The following is a 19,144-nucleotide window of genomic DNA, read 5'->3' as shown; positions in this document are numbered from 1 at the left end:
CCCCCCCCCCCACTGGGGAAAGCCCACACAGACCTGGGGAGAACGTGTAAACTCCTTGTGGACAGCGTGGGTTCCGAACCCCAAATCCGGTCCCGATCGCTGTAAAGGCATTGGGCCAACCGCACTCCAACACTTAAGTAGTGCGCCACAATCCCAGGCTTTCCTGCTTGACTCACTGGATTGGAGGGCTTGTCCAACCAGGAAAGTGATTAGCCAGAAGGGTTTAAAAGACTTAGCTGAAGTTCAAGTTCAAGCTTATCATCATGTGTACTGAGGTATAATGAAAAGGTTTCCTTTTTGTGTTATTCAGTAGTCAACACTTACATAAGTACAAGAAGTTAAATACAGTACAGGGTTTAGGGTTACACGGAGATATCAGTTCGAATGGAGCAAGGACAATGTTATTTTAACCCTGCAATCTGATAGCTGCATCAAAGAAACCTCCCATGAATCTGGTGGCATGCAGTTTTATATTCATGCAACATAACTCAGAACAGGCCCTTCAGCCCTCAATGCTGTGCTGACCTATATATTCCTACCAAAAAACCTTTCATCCATGTGCCCGTCTAAGAGTCTCTTAAATGTCCCTAAGTGTTCCAGCCTCCACCACCACCCCTGGCAAAGCATTCCAGGCCCCCACTGAGCTAGTCTAGTCCGCAGGGAACTCCTGCCGGCATTCCGCGCTAGACCAGCTCAGCGTCAGGCCTGGGAAAGATTACGGAGGTCACCCCTCTGGCTCCAGTGGCCCTGGTTCGATCCTGACCTCAGGCGCTGTCAGTGTGGTCTTTGGACCATATGGGTTTCCCCAGAGGACAATCAGCCCTTCACTTCCATACCATCTCCCAGAGGAAAAATCTTGTAAAGCACTCTCCTCATTTCCCTATGGCCCTGTCACTTATTCTTTCTCACACCCACCCATCAACTCGCCTTGGATTCTTTTGCAGGGAATTAAATTCAAGTCAGGAATCTCAGGCTGGTCTCTCCGTGACTTCAGACACTCCACTGTGCGTTGATCCTGTGCGATCGGGGTCAACGGCGGGGGTCGTGGGGGGGGGGGAATGGACAAAAATGTCACCAAGGCCAGCGACAACCCACTCTCTGAGACCAAATGAGGAAGCGTATAGAAGGGAGAAGGATCAGCTGGTTGGGTGGTGTCACACCAACAACCTTGAGCTCAACATGAGCAAAACCAAGGAGATGATTGTGAACTTCAGGAGAAAGGAACATGAGTAAAAATGCTGAACGACAAAGAAACAGCTCAACTAACCATCCGAAATACTTATATTTACAAAACTAGATTTCGTTATTTATTTGTATGTATGAATATTTATCCTGCACATGGATTGTTTGTCTATATGTGTGTTACATCTGGTTGCATGCCTTCATGTTTGGCACCGAGGGTCGGGGAACGCTGATTCATCGGATTGTACTTGTGCGATCAGCTAACAATAAACTTGACTTGGCAGATCTCATTGAGGGGTCAGCAGGGGGGGGGGAGGGTCAACATCTCTGAGGACCTCTCCTGGAGCCTGTATGCCGATGCAGTCAACAAGCAGGCTCGCCAGCGGCTGTACTTTGCCATGGGTTTGAGGAGATTTGGTAGGTCACCAAACTTCTATAGGTGCACCATGGAGAGCATTTTGGCCAGCGGCATCGCTGTCTGGTCTGGAGGTGCCAATGCGCAGGACTATGGAGAGTTGTGAACTCGGCCAGCGTCATCCTAGGCGTCAGTCTTCACTCCATCGAGGACATCGACAGGATGCCATGCCATTGCTACCATCGGGAAGGAGCTCCAGGAGCCTGAAGATGAGCACCCAGCGGCACAAAGATGGCTTCTTCCCCTCTGCCATCAGATTCCTGAATGGACAATAAACCCCAGACACCTTCTCTTTTTTTGCATTCGTTTATTTATTTTTAAATGTGAAGCTGCTGCAAAACAATGAATTTCCTGACGATAAAATCTGATTCATTAAAATTTTATTTATTTCATTTTTATTTAAATTTAGACCTACAGCACAGGAACAGCTCCTTTCAGCCCACAAGTCCATGCCGCCCAATTATACCCATTTAGCCATGTTTTTGAAAGAGTGGGAGGAAACCCACGCAGACACGGGGATAACGTACAAACTACTTACAGACAGCTTGGGATTCAAACCCTGGGTCCCAGTCAAAGGCGCCATGAGAGCATCGCACTGACCACTATGCTAACTGGGCCGCCCACGGTTTAAATTCTGAATTTAAAATCCCACAAGAACACAGAAAAATAGGAGCAGGAGAGGCCCATTTGACCCATCAATTCTGCCCTGCCATTCAATATGATCTGCCCCAGGTCTCAGCACGGTTTCCCATAACTTCAATTCCTTCTTCCAATATTCCTCTGGTTTAAGCTATGTCCAGCTGATAGGGGATCAACATGTACACGTCATTTCCCAAAAGACCCTCACGTCAGTTGAATTTTTGCGCCACACGTAGTTCTTTGTAGGTTTCAAGCATAAAATCACCCAGCAGAGGTGGCTGAACCTAGGGTTCAGGACTCGCTCTTGCCTGCTCTCTCTCTCTCTCTCTCTCTCTCTCCCCTTGTGGCTGCGGAGAAGGAGCATCTGTTGGCAGCAGAACGACCTCCAGTTCATTGACATGTTCTGTCTCTGAATCCTGTCAAAACACCTCTATCAACAGTGGTGCAGGGCAGGTGATAAGATTGAAAAACTGCCGGATTAGAAAAACAGGAGCTGACAATAGGCGACCCTCAGTCTCACCCTCCCCCTCGATGGCGTGGGAATACAGCCATATCAGCTGTGGAAATATCCTTGGTTTATGGAGGTTGTAACACTAAACTTACAACCTAACTCCTTTCGCTCACTCAACCCTGTGGATCGGCTGCCAAGTTTTGCTCCTCTCGGAAAGATTATTTCAAGATACGAGGCTTGATTTCCCTGGAGGACTCCAAAGGGTCAGATAAGATCGTGAGAGGTATAGATAGGGTAGATTGCTTGAAACACTTGGCGAGGCACAGTTCGCTCGACTCCATTACAGCGCCAGCACCTCAGGTTCGAATACAGTGCTGTCTGTAAGGAGTATGTACATTCTACCCCCCGCCCCCCCACAATCCCCCACCCCCATGTCTGCGTGGAGAGGGCCCAGATGGAATATGAGGTGTTGTTCCTACAAGTTGCAGTTGAGCAGTGCATGGGGCCGTCATGCTGGTTTGGGAGGGAGGGGGCGTGTGGAGCGAAGGTTCTCAATGAAACAATAGAAGAAGCAGGGTTTCTTGATAAAAGGTTCCGGCCTGAAACATCAACTGTTCATTGACTCCCTCTGAGATCCTCCATTAGACTGCGTTTAAACTCAGGAAATAACATCGCCCATTCGGAATGAGAGGAGATCTCTTCAGCTCCTCAGCGAGGGAGAACTGCCTTGTTGACAGTGATGTCTTTTGGAAGAGATTTTAAATTGATCGTTACATCATCCTTGGTGGCCCCCAACTTCAGAGATGATTCCCCCCCCCCGGAATTCTCCCTGTGACTCCAGGCCAATATGTTTCCCCTGCAGCAGCTTGTTTTAGTTTCAGATTTCAGTTATTGACAGGGTACGGTGACAGATTATGCTGTGCTTGTATTGTATGTTTTTGGGAGATAAATTGGGGCAGGTTTATTAGTGGAGGTCACATATAAACACTTTAAAACAGATCTTATTTAATATACTGAAGCTCTGCTCATGCTAGACACGTCAGGGCCAACAGTCTTTGCAAAAGCTTTGGAGAGTGCCCAAGAGACTTGACTAATGGATTGTTGTTTACAAAAAGGCAACACATGAAAGAACTTGTCAGAGCCGCAAGCTGTCTGGAATGGAACTTGCTGTTCTTAGAGGGTCATGTGGTTTTGCAAGCAGAGAGAGATAAAACAGGTTTTTTTTCTCTGAGAGAGAGAGAGAGAGAGGGAATTCACTTCTGCAGTTTTACAGTTAGCAGCAGCAACTGGGACTGGAACAGGACAAGCTGGCAAGCTTGTGGAAAACCCCATTTGGAAGACGGGTTGTGAGTGCTCATTTCAGCCTGGTCAAAGCCTTTGTGGTTCATGCAAGAGGAGAGGACTGGCTGTCTAATGTTTCACTTGGAATAAGAGAAACAAAAAGGAACTCTCTGGTGACCTGAAAGAAAGAGGTCATCATCTGGAGAACCCTGAGGAGGCAAGTTTCGTCGGCCAGACACTGGAGTAGCTGATTAAGAAGGAATCAGCTGTGGGTGTCCAGCGAACAACAAATCTCTCTCTGAAAACTGACAAGAACCTTCCTGAGCGGTAACCATTTACCTTTCAAGCACCAAAGCCTGGTGAACTTCATAAATGATAAATTCTGTGCACAGTATAAGAATTGCCTGAAACCAGTGAACTTGGAGGAATGAGAAGTGAGATTGGACTGTGAACCAAAGAACTTTTCTGAACTTACGCACACATTACACACACGTGCACTTAGAATTAGAAGGGGGTTAAGTTAGGTTAGTTAAGTCAATAGTGTTAAGTTAAAGAGTGATTCTGTTTTCATGTTTAAAACTAATTAAAAGCAACTTTTGTTTAAGTAACTATTTGTCTTGGTGAATATCTATTGCTGCTGGGGTTTGAGGTCCTCTGGACATCACATACAGCCCTGAGATTCCTTTTTCCTGCGGACACGACAGAATTACCACTAATTGGTCGTGCAAAAAATAAACGGTTCACAGCGTGAACATGTAAACAATCAAAAAAAAACTGTAAACAAACTGACTGCAATACTGAGAAAATAAAAAAAAAATCAATAAATGCACAACAATGAGTTTGTTGTTGAGGAGTCTGATGGTGGAGGGGGAGCAGCTATGTCCTGAACCTGTTGGTGTGAGTCTTGTGGCACCGATACCTCTTTCCTGATGGCAGCAGCGAGAACAGCGCTGAATGGTGAGGGTCTTTGATGATCGCTGCTGCCCTCCGACGGCAGCGTTCCCTGCAGATGTGTGAGTGCTGCTGTGCGAGAATTCAGGGACAGGGTACGTAGACTGAACAAACAGGCATTAATCTACTTAAAAGTACACACAAGGTCTCTATAACCTTCCTGGCTCCACGCGCTCGACTGACTACCAAAGGGGCCGGCACGAGTCTTTATATGGGCAGGTGATTGGCAGGGAGTTAGTGGGGCCAGCCTCCCAGGTTGCCTACCTTCAGTAGGACGGTGGGAGTTCAGCCAGTGGTTGTATCAGCACAAGATGTACCTAGTAGCGGGGAAAGTTTTGCCTGTGATGGCTTGGGCTGTGTCCACTACTTTTTGGAGGGCTTTACACTCTGGGGTATTGGTGTTTTCATACTAGACTATGATGCAGCCGTCTACAATCCCCAGCAACACCAATTCTTTTCTCTTCCTGAGTGGTTGAGCCGAGGTCTGGCACAAGTGACTTCCATGACTAGGATGGGAGGGACAAGCTGGAAGGTGAGAATCTTTAAACAGGGGAGATGGCAGCACCAAACTGGCAATGTAAGGAGTGTAGGCAATGTGTGGTTACAATGGGGCTGCAGTTTAACAATAGTTAGACTGGACCAAAGTATCAAGATGTTTGGTTCGGTCATCCATAGATCTGGGTTCGAATCCCAGCATGGCAAATGAGGAATTTAAGATGCAAATTAAATAAATCTGGAATTTTTAACAAAAACATTATCTGCAATATTACCAATCATGAGGTAAAAATCATACATTCAATTCCCATGTGAAATAGAACGAGCTTTCAAGGCAGTCCCTTTCCTTTAAATTTTAACCCTGCCAAAGGTCGTGGACGCAGCCCAGGACATCACAGGCAAAACCTTCCCCACCAACAAGAATGTCTACTGGGAATACTGCCATAGCAATCATGAACGATCCACAGCACTCAGGAAAGAGGTCTCGGTGCCACAAGACTCGCACCACCAGGTTCAGGAACAGCTGCTCCCCCTCCACGACAAACTCAATCAGGGACTCATTTAAGGACTCTTACACATCATTGATTTTTTTCTCTCTCTCTATATTGCACAGTCAGTTTGTTTGCATTCTTTTTATTTGTTTACAAGCAGAGAGCTTGTATATATAGGTTCTTGAGTGCAGTTTTTTTGCACTACCAATTAGTGGTAATTCTGCCTCACCCACAGGAAAGAGAATCTCAGAGTTGACAATAAATCTGAAATCTAAATTTTGACATGCAGCATGGTAACAGGCCCTTCCAGCCCATGAGCCCATGCCGTTCAATTATGCCCGATTGACCTACAACCCCCAGTACATTTTGAAGGGTGGGAGGCAACCGGAGAATCCGGGAAAAGCCCACGCAGTCACGGGAAGGACCTTCAGACTCCTTATAGACGGCGTGAGATTAGTGAAGGATTGCTTAAAGTGGTATGTGGGTGGGAAGGGAAGGTTGAGAACCACTGCTCTAGACCCAATTGTGACTGAAATATTTTGCTTGAGAAAAATTGTCATTGGCCCATTTCTTTTGGAGTACTGAAACCCTGCATATAACGAGTCCATTAGGGACGATTAAAACAGTGGCTTTCAAACATTTCTCTTTCCACTCACATACCACCTTAAGCAATCCCTTACTAATCACAGAGCACCAGGGGTGCATTGCTGCCGAATTTCTCCGGAGCACAACTCCAGCACCTCTGGAGTGGTTTCAGGCACCTCCTTGTCACGGTTTTTGACGAGCTGTGACACCTAAAATATTAGCACTGCACCCCTGCAGAGCCCTTAAATAGGGATGGTTTAAAGTGGAATGTGAGCCTGGGGGGGGGGGGGGGCGGGAAGCTTGAAAACCACTGCTCCAGAGCGTTGTGTTCGGCGACTGCCTCCAGCATCTGCAGTCTCCCATGTATCTCTCGCGTCCAACAGATGAGAAACATCTTCATAAGCTCAGAGGCTGGGAGAGGAGTTGAGGGGGGGGGGGGGGATCCCCAATACAGAAGTGGCTCTCAATCTTTTCTTTTCCCATTCACATACCTCAAATAATCCCTAGCTGACCCCCAGTGCACCACTGTGAATAAGTGCAAGAAAACTGGTGTTTTTAGACCAGAAAACCCCTGTGCTGTCGAAAATTAATTTTCTATTGCAATTACTATACAGCAGTTATATAATCAGGACAATTAAACTACTTTGTGACCGTGTAAGAATACACCCTTCTCACTGCAGTAACTGTCATGTAATTATATCTCTGTGTTGCTTGGGCGGCTTCTTAAATAACTTAGAGATGCAAGATTCAAATAGCAAAAGAGACTTTACTTACTGATGTCTTCCACCATCTCAGGACACTGTTCACACTCCCACACACACACACACACACACACACACACACACACACACACACACACACACACACACACACACACACACACACACACACACACACACACACACACACACACACACACACACACACACACACACACACACACACACACACACAAGCGCGCGCGCCGAACAGTGGTGAACTACAGTTACTACATTGAGAAGGGTTTATTTTTACGCGGTTACAAAATATTTCACATTGTCCTGAATATATAACAAACACTACTGAGCAGTTTAACCATCGACATTACAGTAGTTTAGTGATATGCTCACCTATGACATTCAGCATTTCTGTATCTGCTGCTCTTAAATTTAATTCATATGAATGCAATAAAACTCTTTAAAACTCTCATTCAAAAAGCAGACCAAAATAAAAATTTGACCGCAAAATGAGAACAGGAGGAAAGATGAAGGAAGGGGCAACTTTCCTCCGCAACTCTCAGTGAATATAGTTCATGGCCCAAGTGTCTACCTTAATGATTATGGTGCAATGTGTAAATCTGTAGATAAAGTTAACAGATTCCTTGCAAATCAAACACACACACTTTCCCCTTGACCTCCGTGAAAAAAATATTCATATTCCCTCCGTGGCACTCCCTTGCTATTTTCCGTCTTTTCGGTTCCGCCTTGTTTAATCAACTGAGATTTAACTGAGATAAAAGTTTTTAACTGAGGCAAACATTTTCATCATTAAACATTGCAACAGTGGTCTTCAAATTTTTTCTTTCCACTTACATCCCACTTTAAGTAATTCCTAGGCCATTGATACTCTGTGATTAGTAAGGGGTCGCTTAAGGTGGGATGTGAGTGGGAAGGGAAGGTTGAGAATCACTGCTCCAGACCCAATTCTTACTGAAATATTTTGCTTGAGAAAAATTGTCACTGGCCCATTTCCTTTGGGGTCACGAAACTGTGCACAGAATGAGTCAATCAGGGACGATTTCCCACCTGAAGCAATCCCTTACTAATCACAGAGTATCTATGGCATAAGGATTACATCAGGTGGGATGTGAGTGGGAAAAAAAAGTTTGAAAATCACTGTTGTTCAAAATGGCAGCGACATCTTGGGTTGAAACTAATAAGTGCAATGTACATACAGACCCATTTATTGTTAGAGACTAATGGGTCATATACCATTTTAGGTTTAAAATTCACCCCGCGCCACTTGAAAAATGGGAAATGGGTCATAGTTGGCCCAGGGGCCACATTCTAGACACCCCTGGCTTAAAGGGATGTGGACAGAACACAGCAACTGGGACTAGCTTGCTTGGCACAGACCAGATGGGCCGAAGTGCCTGTTTAGTGCTGTGGACTCTGACTCAGGTCGCGATGGCAACAGGTTGCGGCGATCCTTGAGCTCGGGCCACCGCCAGGACCAGCAGGAGGCGCTTCTGAGCAGTGCAAATTGGTTAGGAACTTGGAGGATAAACATGGATGTAAATAACTCTAAAGAGTTCTCAGGGTTAATTATTGTTAGAATAACAAAGTGGATTACTTCCAGAACATCAGTCGGCTTCTTTCCTCGACACTCCAGTTAACCCAGGGAGGAGACAATTTAACAACTCCTTTTTTGTTAACACAGAATCATACTCCTGTCAAAGGCACAGTCTTTGATGAGAACCGAGTGAGCCGAGTGACGAAAAATGTGCTCTTCTATTGCATATTACTCAATCGTTAAAGGCATTTCACAACTGGAAAACACCCACACTTATTGTAAACACGGTAGGAAAAGATCAACCATGTCGGCCACAAAGTGTAGGACGTCACTGGGGTTGACCTTCCTTAACTGTCTGCCAACCTTTGTAGAAAAGGTTTTTCACAAACACTTTTGACCACAAGTCCATCAGGCAATGGTCAGCACGGAGCAGCCTCCAGCCACTGAGGACGAGGACTCGATAGATGGGGTAGGGTGGTTCCTTGAGAAGACCTTCCAGATCATCTGCTGGAATGCCTCATCGCTCAAGCACTAGGACTCGGCCTGGCTGGCAGTGAGATAATCCCTCCCGGACAGATCCTTATAGGAATATCATCTGCCTTGCCCCCGAGTTGGAGAGGAGACGGTCGCCCACTACTTTGCTGAATGCATGTGTGGAGAGGGATGCAGGGGTCCTTGTCACGGTTCATCCCCAGCGGCAGCGTGACAGACGACTCTTTTATCTATCAGCCGTCGCGGGGACTCGCGCAAACCAGACGCCCAGAGCTGCTGGAAGACACCCAACTCAATGAAAGACGCACTTCAGTCTGCCCAAACACCGTTGGTCTTCTAGCGCCCGGAGGTGTCGGTGGGGGGGGGCAATACTGCTGACTGACCCACTCCAGGCTGCAGGGGGGCACTGAGGCTTGGTGCAGCCAACGCGAGGCGCTGAGGAGAAGGACTGCAGCCTAGAGGAGTCCTTCTGTCAACAGGCAGTGAGGGGTTAAGAATGAGGGGAAGCCCTTCGAACAATAGAAGAGGGAGTAACATCAAGGAGCCAGGGAGCAGGGCTATGATGGGAGATCAGAAGGTTAATATTGCAGTGTTTGATAAAGGAATGAATATCTGAATATGTCATAGTTAATGCAAAAAGGCTTCACCGTTTTGCTCTGTATATGGTTTTATTTTGAATAAAATTTATTTTTGGCCAAGAAAATAACTCCCCTAGAAATGAGGAAGAAGAATCAAGCAAAACTCCTGACAGCGCCAACGACCTGGGTTCTAATACGATGTTGTTATCGGCCCAGAGGACCCCAAAACCCAGCAGCAACAGAAATTCACCAAGACAAATAGTTACTTACACAAAAGTGGCTTTTAATTATCTTTAAACATGAAAACAGGATCAAATTTTAACTTACTATGTAATGTGTACATGTCCAGGAAAGTTCTGTTTCACTCTCCAGTCATTCACAATCAGATTTGTGGCAGCCTTCACAGCCATTGAGTTTGAAGTAACTTCGTCCGCCTGTCCCACCGTTGGGGCCTGTTCTTTGTCCGGGACCTCACCCTTGACCTTAGGCCCTTCCAGGAGCGTAGCTCTCGGGATCTCAGGACCACACAGGCTTCTCCACCATGACAATGTGACAATCTATGGAGAACATCCACTTACGTGAGTGGGAAAAAAATGGTTGAGAACCACTGATCTAGCCACACAGTCCTGGGTGTATAGCGAGTAGAGCGGGGGGGCTAAATCAGATTCCATTTCACCACAAGTGAACTTTGCAGGCAGAGGAGTCTGTACCCCTGTGTTACCCCTGGCCTTGAAGTCTGTGATGGGGAACTTTAATCTCGCAGGCAAAGAATCGCTGGAGGAACTTGGCAGGTCAGACAGGATTAATCCCCAGGAAGGCTGGAGCAACTCAGTAGGTTATGCAAAACATTCCTTATGCAGAAAAGACGTGTAACTGAGGTTTCGGGCCTGAGCCCTTCGTGAAAGTGTGAGCAAAAAGTATGCAGTACCTGAGTAAAACTGGGGGGGGGGGGGGGAGGGGAGTGCACATGGGGGTTTAGATGGAGGAGCACAGGCAAGAGGTCTTAAGTGGATATGGGGTGCGAGGGCGGGAGAGAAAAAAAGCTGGGGAGTGAAAGGGGGAGGGGGCTGGGAGCTAGCAGAAAGGGGACAGAGTGAAAGAGAGAGAGGTACTGGGTGATTAGTAAATGATAAGGTGGCATGTGAGTTGAAAGAAAAAGGTTGAGAACCCCTGGAATAGGAGAATAGGGAATAGAACTCGATGGGCTGATTGGCCTACTTATTCTCCTTTCACTTGAACAGCACAGTACAGGCCCTTTGGCCCACAATGTTGTGCTAACCTATATATATTACAAAAAATATTAAACCCTCCCTACCCTCTGTTTTTCGTTCCTCCATGTGCCTGCCTAAGAGTCTCTTAAATGCCTCTATTGCTTCAGCCTGAACCACTACCCCCCGGCCACGCATTCCAGGCACCCGCAACTCTCTGTGCAAAAAAAGGACCCCTGATATCTCCCCTAAACATTCCTCCCTTTGCTTTGTACGGATGTCCTCTTGTGTTTGTTACTCCCACCCTGGGATAAAGGTGCCGGCTTATCTATGCCTCTCAGAATATTGTCAGCCTCGATTGTCACCTTCGCTCCAAAGAGAAAAGTCCCAGCTCTGCAAACCTTGCCTCGTAAGAGGTATTTTCCAATCCGGAAAACATCCTGATAAATCTCCTCTGCACCCTCCCCATTAGCTTCCACATTCTTTCTGTAATGAGGCGACCAGAACTGAATGGAATAAGCATTCCATTCAGAGAGCATTCAGAGATTTGTCGACCCCTGAACTCAATTCTCTGACTAATGAAGCCGGGGATCCCATAGGGCTTCGTAACTGTTCCATCAACCCAGGGGGGAAACCTTGAGAGATGCATGGATTTGGACCCCAAAGTCCCACACTGTTAGTATCCTACCATTCATCATGTACTACTTCTTCAAGTTTGACCTTCCAAAATGCATCACCTCACACTTATCCGGATTGAACTCCATTTGGCATTTTTTCATCTAAATCTACATCCTGTCTATATCTTCTTGTCAACTATGACAACCTTCTATACTATCCACAACACCTTCAGCTTTCATATCATCCGCAAACCTACTGACCCATCCCTCCACGTCCTCGTCCAGGTCCGCAACTCCACTGAGACTGCACTGGCTGTAAAAATGGTTATGCAATGGCCAATGGAAAAGCAAGGGTTTGCCAGTGACACACAATTGGCGGAAAGCAAAATCCCACAGATGCCGCCACGTAGCGGTCAGCGCAACGCCTTTACGGCGCCAGCAATCGGGACTGGGGTTCAAATCCAGTGCTGTCTATATTCTCCCTGTGCCTGCGTGGGTTTTCCAAGGGGACTCCAGTTTCCTCCCACCATTCAAAAATATAACGGGGGTGCAGGTTAATTGGGTGGCACGGACTAGTGGCCGCAATTGCCTGTTACCGCGCTGTATGTCTAGATAAAAAATTGGAAATAATAATTTTTAAAAACAGAAAAGTTTGCTGGAAATACTCAGTAGGTCAGGTAGCATCTGTGAAGAGGGAACTAGTAGAATGTTTCGCAGAACTGAAGAAATTCTAAAGCAGGCATGTTTTAAATGTTACATTTTTATTTACTACGCACTAGAAGCCAATCCTGGCCATTGAGACCCGTTCCACCCAATTGCGTCCTTTGGGGGAGGGGGTAAAGCGCATGTGATTGGGTGGAAAATGGATGATACGGATTAGTGTCGGCTGGGTGGGTTTGAGGAGGGCTTGTTAACGACAGATGATCTGACTGAAGGAGTTGTAAACAGTGAGAAGCAAGGGGATTGTGCTGTGAGATCTAGAACTGATCGGAAAGGCTCAATGAAAGATTATTGTCTTTGCTTCCACTCTACTGGAGGACTGACCCGGAGTGGCAACAATTCAGCTCAAAGTACTACCATTCCTTTTGGAAATAAATATTAACTTCAAAACACCAGGTATCTGGGACCCAGACAGGATCCCTGGGTTGAAGGGGGTAGAGGGCTCCACCGTGTGGCGGGCTTGAGGGATGACAAGCATTGGGTTCTATGGACTGACAAGGCCGAGCACCACTGACCGACCGGTTGGATGGATCAGAATTTGAATTCCTTTAGTCATGAACATTTTGTGGAATTTGTTGTTTTTGCGGTAGCATTCTTTGGCTTGGCTTCGCGGATGAAGATTTATGGAGGGGTATATCCACGTCTGCTGCAGGCTCGTTGGTAACTGACAAGTCCGATGCGGGACAGGCAGGCACGGTTTGCAGCGGTTGCAAGTGGAAAATTGGTTGGTTGGGTTTTTCTCCTTTGTCTTTTGTCAGTGAGGTGGGCTCTGCGGTCTTCTTCAAAGGAGGTTGCTGCCCGCCGAACTGTGAGGCGCCAAGATGCACGGTTGGAGGCCAGCCCACTGGCGGTGGTCAATGTGGCAGGCACCAAGAGATTTCACGCGGCAGCATTACAAGTCCAAATAATTGCTATAAAATTACCTTTTAAAAATAAATAGAATAATGCAAAAAATAAGGGGAACTATTTGTCCATTCAGCCCAGGACATTACAGGCAAAACCCTCCCCACCATCTAAGGGAACGCTGCCGTCGGAGGGCAGCAGCGATCATCAAGGACCCTCACCACCCAGCACAACGCTCTGTTCTCGCTGCTGCCATCAGGAACGAGGCACAGGGGCCACAAGAGTCGCACCCCCAGGTTCAGGAACAGCTGCTCCCCCCCCCCCTCAACGATGAACTCAATCAGGGACTCATTCTGACTTGTGCACTTTATCGATTTTCTTTTTTCTCCCTGTATTGCACAGTCAGTTTTGTTTTCATTCGTTACCTGTTTACAGTTCTTTTATTTTTTTTAAATGTTCACGCTGTGCACAGTTTAATTTTTGCACTAGTGGTAATTCTGCTGTGCCCAGAGGAAAAAAGGAATCTCAGGGTTGTATGTGATGCCATGTATGTACTCTGGCAATAAATCTGAAATCTGATATCCCGATGGGAGAGGTTAAAAAAGTTAAAGATTCCATTATTGTTAAGTAATAAGGCACAACTCCGATTGTCCGGAATCCTCATTTATCCGATATTTTTCCGGAGCTGAACTGATTGGGGCCTCGGTGGGGAGGTGCGGCCAGCATTTTTTAAATGAGAATTAAACATTATTTTAATGCTTAAAAGCCTTCACTTGTTGTTTGTTGTTGTATAAACACTGTTCTGGGTGATTTCCTGTTGCTACTGGGCTGTTTTTAAAAAAATGACCAGTTCTCCGAAAAAATGTTTATCCGACATGGGCCCCGGTCCCAACCATCTCAGATAATCGTAGTTGTACTGTACTACATTTAGAATTTGTAACACACATGAAATTTTGCCCTCCATAAAGCAGACAGAGAGTCGCCACTTTGTCCAGCGCCCCTCACAGAAACCTTGGTGTTCCGAGGCGGTCTCCCCTCTTGCTTAGCTTCTGAGATCAGACAATTTCAGGTGCATTTAGGCTTATAGGTGCTGTTTTTGTACCATTGGGTGTTCATCTTCAGGCTCCTGTACCTCCTTCCTGATGGTAACAGTGTGAAGAGGGCACGGCCTGGGGTGGCGGGGGCCATTGAGGCATTGCCATTGCTGCCAAGAGGCAGCAAGGGACCAGCTCTTGGTGTGCTTTGTCAAGTTAGATCATATAAAGGCTATCGTTCTCACTGATGTCCAGTCCAATTTAATCACCTGCTCACCGCCTCCACACTCTACCACCCCCATACACTTCTCACTCTCTTTCCCTCACTCCCCACCTCTTCCCCCTCCCTGTTCCTCTCACTACCCCCTCACTTTCCCCGCACTCACCCCTCCATTGACTCCTCACTCCCCATTTCCCCTCACTCCTGACGCACTTCCCCTCCCTGTCCCTCTCACTCCCCTCTCACTTTCCCCCACACTCACCCCCCCCATTGGCTCCTCACTCCCCATTTCCCCTCACTCCCCATTTCCCTTCACTCCCCACCACTTCCCCCTCCCTGTCCCTCTCACTCCCCCTCACTTTCCCCGCACTCACCCCCCATTGGCTCCTCACTCCCACCACTTCCCCTCCCCGTCCCTCTCACACCTCCCTCACTTTTCCCCACACTCCCCTCCATTGGCTCCTCACTCCCCATTTCCCTCACTCTCCACCACTTCTCCCTCCCTGCCCCTCCATGCCCCATTTCCCCTCCCTCCCTCCCTCCCACTGCTCCATCACCCCTTACTTTCCCCCTACTCAATACACTCCTCCCATGCCCCTCCAAATGCTGCTGTTAAATCACACTTCAGCAGGAATACAAATTCATCGACAATGTTATTTTTAAAACAATATTTTTATTAATAATTACTAATAATATAACATCTTGTGGTTCATGCAAGAGGAGAGGACTGGCTGTCTAATATTTTACTTGGAATAAGGGAAACAAAAAGGAACTCTGTGGTGACCTGAAAGAAAGAGGTTATCATCTGGAGAACCCTGAGGGGGCAAGTTTCGACAGCAAGACACTGATGGAAGTACATGAGTTGTGGATGTCCTGGAACAACAAATCTCTCTCTGAAAACTGACAAGAACCTTCCTGAGCGGTAACCATTTACCTTTCGAGCACCAAAGCCTGGTGAACTTTATAAATGTTAAATTCTGTGCACAGTCTAAGAATTGCCTGCAGCCAGTGAACTTGGAGGAGTGAGAAGTGAGATTGGACTGTGATCCAAAGAACTTTTCTGCACTTACACACACATTACACACACGTGCACTTAGAATTAGAAGGGAGTTAAGTTAGGTTAGTTAAGTCAATAGTAATAAGTTAAAGTTTGATTCTACTTTCATGTTTTAAGATAATTATGTGGTGTGCTGTTAGACAGAATCAGACTGAACAACAGGCTTTAATCCACAAAGACCTCCACAGAGCAAGGCTGGCCATGGCTGCAGCAACTCAGTGTGAGGCCTCGGGAGGCCGGCGCAGGTTTATATCCCAGAGAGTGATTGACACCCGAACTGGGTGGGGCTTGATCCATTCAGGCTGACTGATTGGCAGCTGGCCAGGTGTTGTCCTGTCCCTTACACTCCTGCAGGTGCAGAGACTGCCCCCTGCAGTAGGCCGGCGGTACACTCCTGCAGGTACAGAGGTTGCCCCCTGCAGTAGGCCGGCGGAGCACTCCTGAAGTTGCAGAGGCTGCCCCCTGCAGTAGGCCGGCGGTACACTCCTGCAGGTACAGAGGCTGCCCCCTGCAGTAGGCCGGCGGTACACTCCTGCAGGTGCAGAGGCTGCCCCCTGCAGTAGGCCGGCGGTACACTCCTGCAGGTAGAGAGGCTGCCCCCTGCAGTAGGCCGGCGGAGCACTCCTGCAGGTATAGAGGCTGCCCCCTGCAGTAGGCCGGCAGTACACTCCTGCAGGTATAAAGGCTGCCCCCTGCAGTAGGCCGGCGGTACACTCCTGCAGGTACAGAGGCTGCCCCCCTGCAGTAGGTCGGTGGAGCACTCCTGCAGGTATAAAGGCTGCCCCCTGCAGTAGGCCGCAGTACACTCCTGCAGGTATAAAGGCTGCCCCCTGCAGTAGGCCGGCAGTACACTCCTGCAGGTATAAAGGCTGCCCCCTGCAGTAGGCCGGCGGTACACTCCTGCAGGTACAGAGGCTGCCCCCTGCAGTAGGCCGGTGGAGCACTCCTGCAGGTATAGAGGCTGCCCACCCTGCAGTAGGCCGGCAGTACACTCCTGCAGGTATAGAGGCTGCCCCCTGCAGTAGGCCGGCAGTACACTCCTGCAGGTATAGAGGTTGCCCCCTGCAGTAGGCCGGCAGTACACTCTGCAGGTATAGAGGCTGCCCCCTGCAGTAGGCCGGCGGTACACTCCTGCAGGTAGAGTGGCTGCCGGGACATAGCCCAGTTATAATCGCAGACAAAACCCTCCCCACCATTGAGAAAATCTACGTGGAACGCTGCCATCAGAGAGCAATCATCAGTGATCCACCCCACCCACCGCACGCTCTGTTCTCGCTGTTGCCATCGGGAAAGAGGTATCGGTGCCCAAGACTCGCCCCCACTAGGTTCAGGAACAGCTGCTCCCCCCTCCCATCAGATTCCTCAACGACAAACTCAATCAGGGGCTCATTTAAGCGCTCTTACTTTCCACATTATTTATTAGTGAATATTTATTTTCTGTATTGCAGTCAGTTTGTTTATATTTCTCTCTTTTGTACATATTTATTTCTACTTGAGTATACAGTTACCCAATTAGTACTAATTCTGCCGCCCTCAGGAAAAATGAATCTCATGGCTGTATGTGATATCATGTATGTACCCTGAGAATAAATCTGAACTTTGATCTTGGAGTTCCTTCAAGGTCGGTCTCCAGCCTTTTCACATTCTCTCCCTTTGCCCTTCTTGTTTCTCCTTCATGCCTCTTTGGAATTTTCTGCAATCAGCTTGCTTCTCTTGTATCACTTGTAGTAACCTCCCGACTCTTCACATGAAAATACCCAGGCTAGAAATGAACCATGCAAAACACGAAAATCTGCTACAATCGTAGCGAAAACACATAGAAATGCTAGAGGACGTCAGCCTGTCTCACAGTGACCATAGGAGGGCTTAGCCCTTTGTCAAGGAATAAGCAAGGAAGAGAAGGTGTTGAATAAAGACAAGGCTAGCTTTGGGGTGGTGGGGGGTGGGGGGGGGGGTGGGGTGAGGAGTCCAGATCAACAAAAGGTGTTAGTTGGATATGATAAGAGGAAAGATGAGAAATGATTTTGGCTCTGTGAAAGGAGACGGAGGGTAAAGGGAAGAGAGAGAGAGAGATGCGTGAAAGGTGACTGAGGAAGAAGATGGGGGGGTGGGGTTTAATGAAAACCAGAGAAGTCAATGTTTAGCCATCCGGTTGGAGGGTATTCAGATGAAGACGAGGTGTTGTTCCTCCAATTAGTGGGTGGTCTCAGTCTGGCAGTGCACTACACCATGGACAGACATGGCAGTGAGGGAATGGGTCGGGGAATTGAAATGGGAGAAATGATCCACCTTTAACACCTCAATCCAGCTTTATCTATTCAGTTCAGTTTGAATTCACCCAGGCCAGACCAACTTGCACCCCACTGAAATTGCCCCTTCCTGCACTTCACTTGGTGAAGTGGAGGGGGAGTGGGGGAGGGGAGGGGAGGGGCCAACATGGCCTGTTTCCACTCTGTAAATGGTTATTTGATCTACATCACCTGGTGATATTCTGATCCCACGCCCCTCTTGAGGATTGCATCACTTGTTCTGGCTTATATCCCTGAAACTTGGTGCAGAAACGCTCGAGGAAGTTTCCCCCAGACTTTGGCCTTGAGGTGGTTGGCTCTCCCAGCTGGGAACAGAGGCAGAACGGTTTCTCCCTCGGGGGGGGGGTGAGTTAATCATGGTGCGTTCTACAAATCCAATTAGTTCCATCCAAAAGCTGCCCGTAAAAAGAAAGATAGTCTTATCCATTTACTCACGTTCAAATCTCCCATTAATCCATTGTTGGATGTTCACTAAAATGTGAGAGCACTGAACTGTTCCAATTTGACGGATTTTTCCCAGCACGTTTCACAGATGTAGCAAATGATGAAAATTGCAAGAAGTACCTAATTACTCATTCTTTCCCATTGTTTGAACTTGCTGATTCATGAGGAGCTGTAAATGTCCGAATGATCAGTAAAATGGCAATTTTTCTTCTGTCCCACCATATGATACTAATTGTCAAATGAATCGATTTGATACAAGAATTTAATGCCGTGTACGCAAGTATTGTAGTCGGAGAGGAGCAGCAATCATCAAGGATCAACCCATGCTCTGTTCTCGCTGCTGCCATCAGGAACGAGGCACAAGGGCCACAAGACTTGCACCCACCAGGTTCAGGAACAGCTGCTCCCCCTCCACCATCAGACTCCTCAACGGCAGACTCAATCAGGGATTCGTTTAAGGGCTCTAACTTTTGCATTTTATTGATTTTTTTCCCTCTCTGTATTGCACATTGTTTACGTTTCTTTTATAGTTTACATGTGTACATTGAGTACAGTTTTTTTTTGTACTACCAAATAAGTGGTGATTCTGCCACGCCAGCAGGAAAAAAGAATCTCAGGTTGTATGTGATGTCCTGTATGTGTGGTGGTCCCCCACCGGCCTACTGCAGGGTGCAACCTCTGTACCTGGAGGAGAGTAAGGGGACAGAACTACACCTGGCCGGCTGTCAATCAGCCGATCTGAATGGACCAAGCCCCGCCCGGTCGGGTCTCAATCACCCTCCGGGATACAAGCCTGAACCGGGCCCTTTCGAAGTCACTCTCAGAGCTCACAGAAGTACAATCTCACAGCCGGCTCTGTGA

The 19,144-nt window shown here is 47.6% G+C and overlaps 1 protein-coding gene across 1 annotated transcript in view; it reads right to left on the bottom strand.

Moving 5' to 3' along the window:
• Nucleotides 1-18,296, bottom strand: part of gpr4 (G protein-coupled receptor 4) — a 113,768-nt gene extending 95,472 nt beyond the window's left edge. Inside the window, exon 1 of the mRNA XM_069909108.1 lies at nucleotides 18,275-18,296. The gene's annotated coding sequence lies outside the window, so the exon portion shown is untranslated. The remainder of the gene's footprint in view (nucleotides 1-18,274) is intronic.
• Between the last annotated feature and the right edge of the window lie 848 nt (nucleotides 18,297-19,144).

The sequence above is a fragment of the Narcine bancroftii genome, chromosome 13 (assembly GCF_036971445.1).
Source record: "Narcine bancroftii isolate sNarBan1 chromosome 13, sNarBan1.hap1, whole genome shotgun sequence".
Classification (NCBI taxonomy): Eukaryota; Metazoa; Chordata; class Chondrichthyes; order Torpediniformes; family Narcinidae; genus Narcine; species Narcine bancroftii.
Note: the sequence above shows the minus strand (reverse complement) of the source record. Positions and strands in the feature narration are given on the sequence as shown.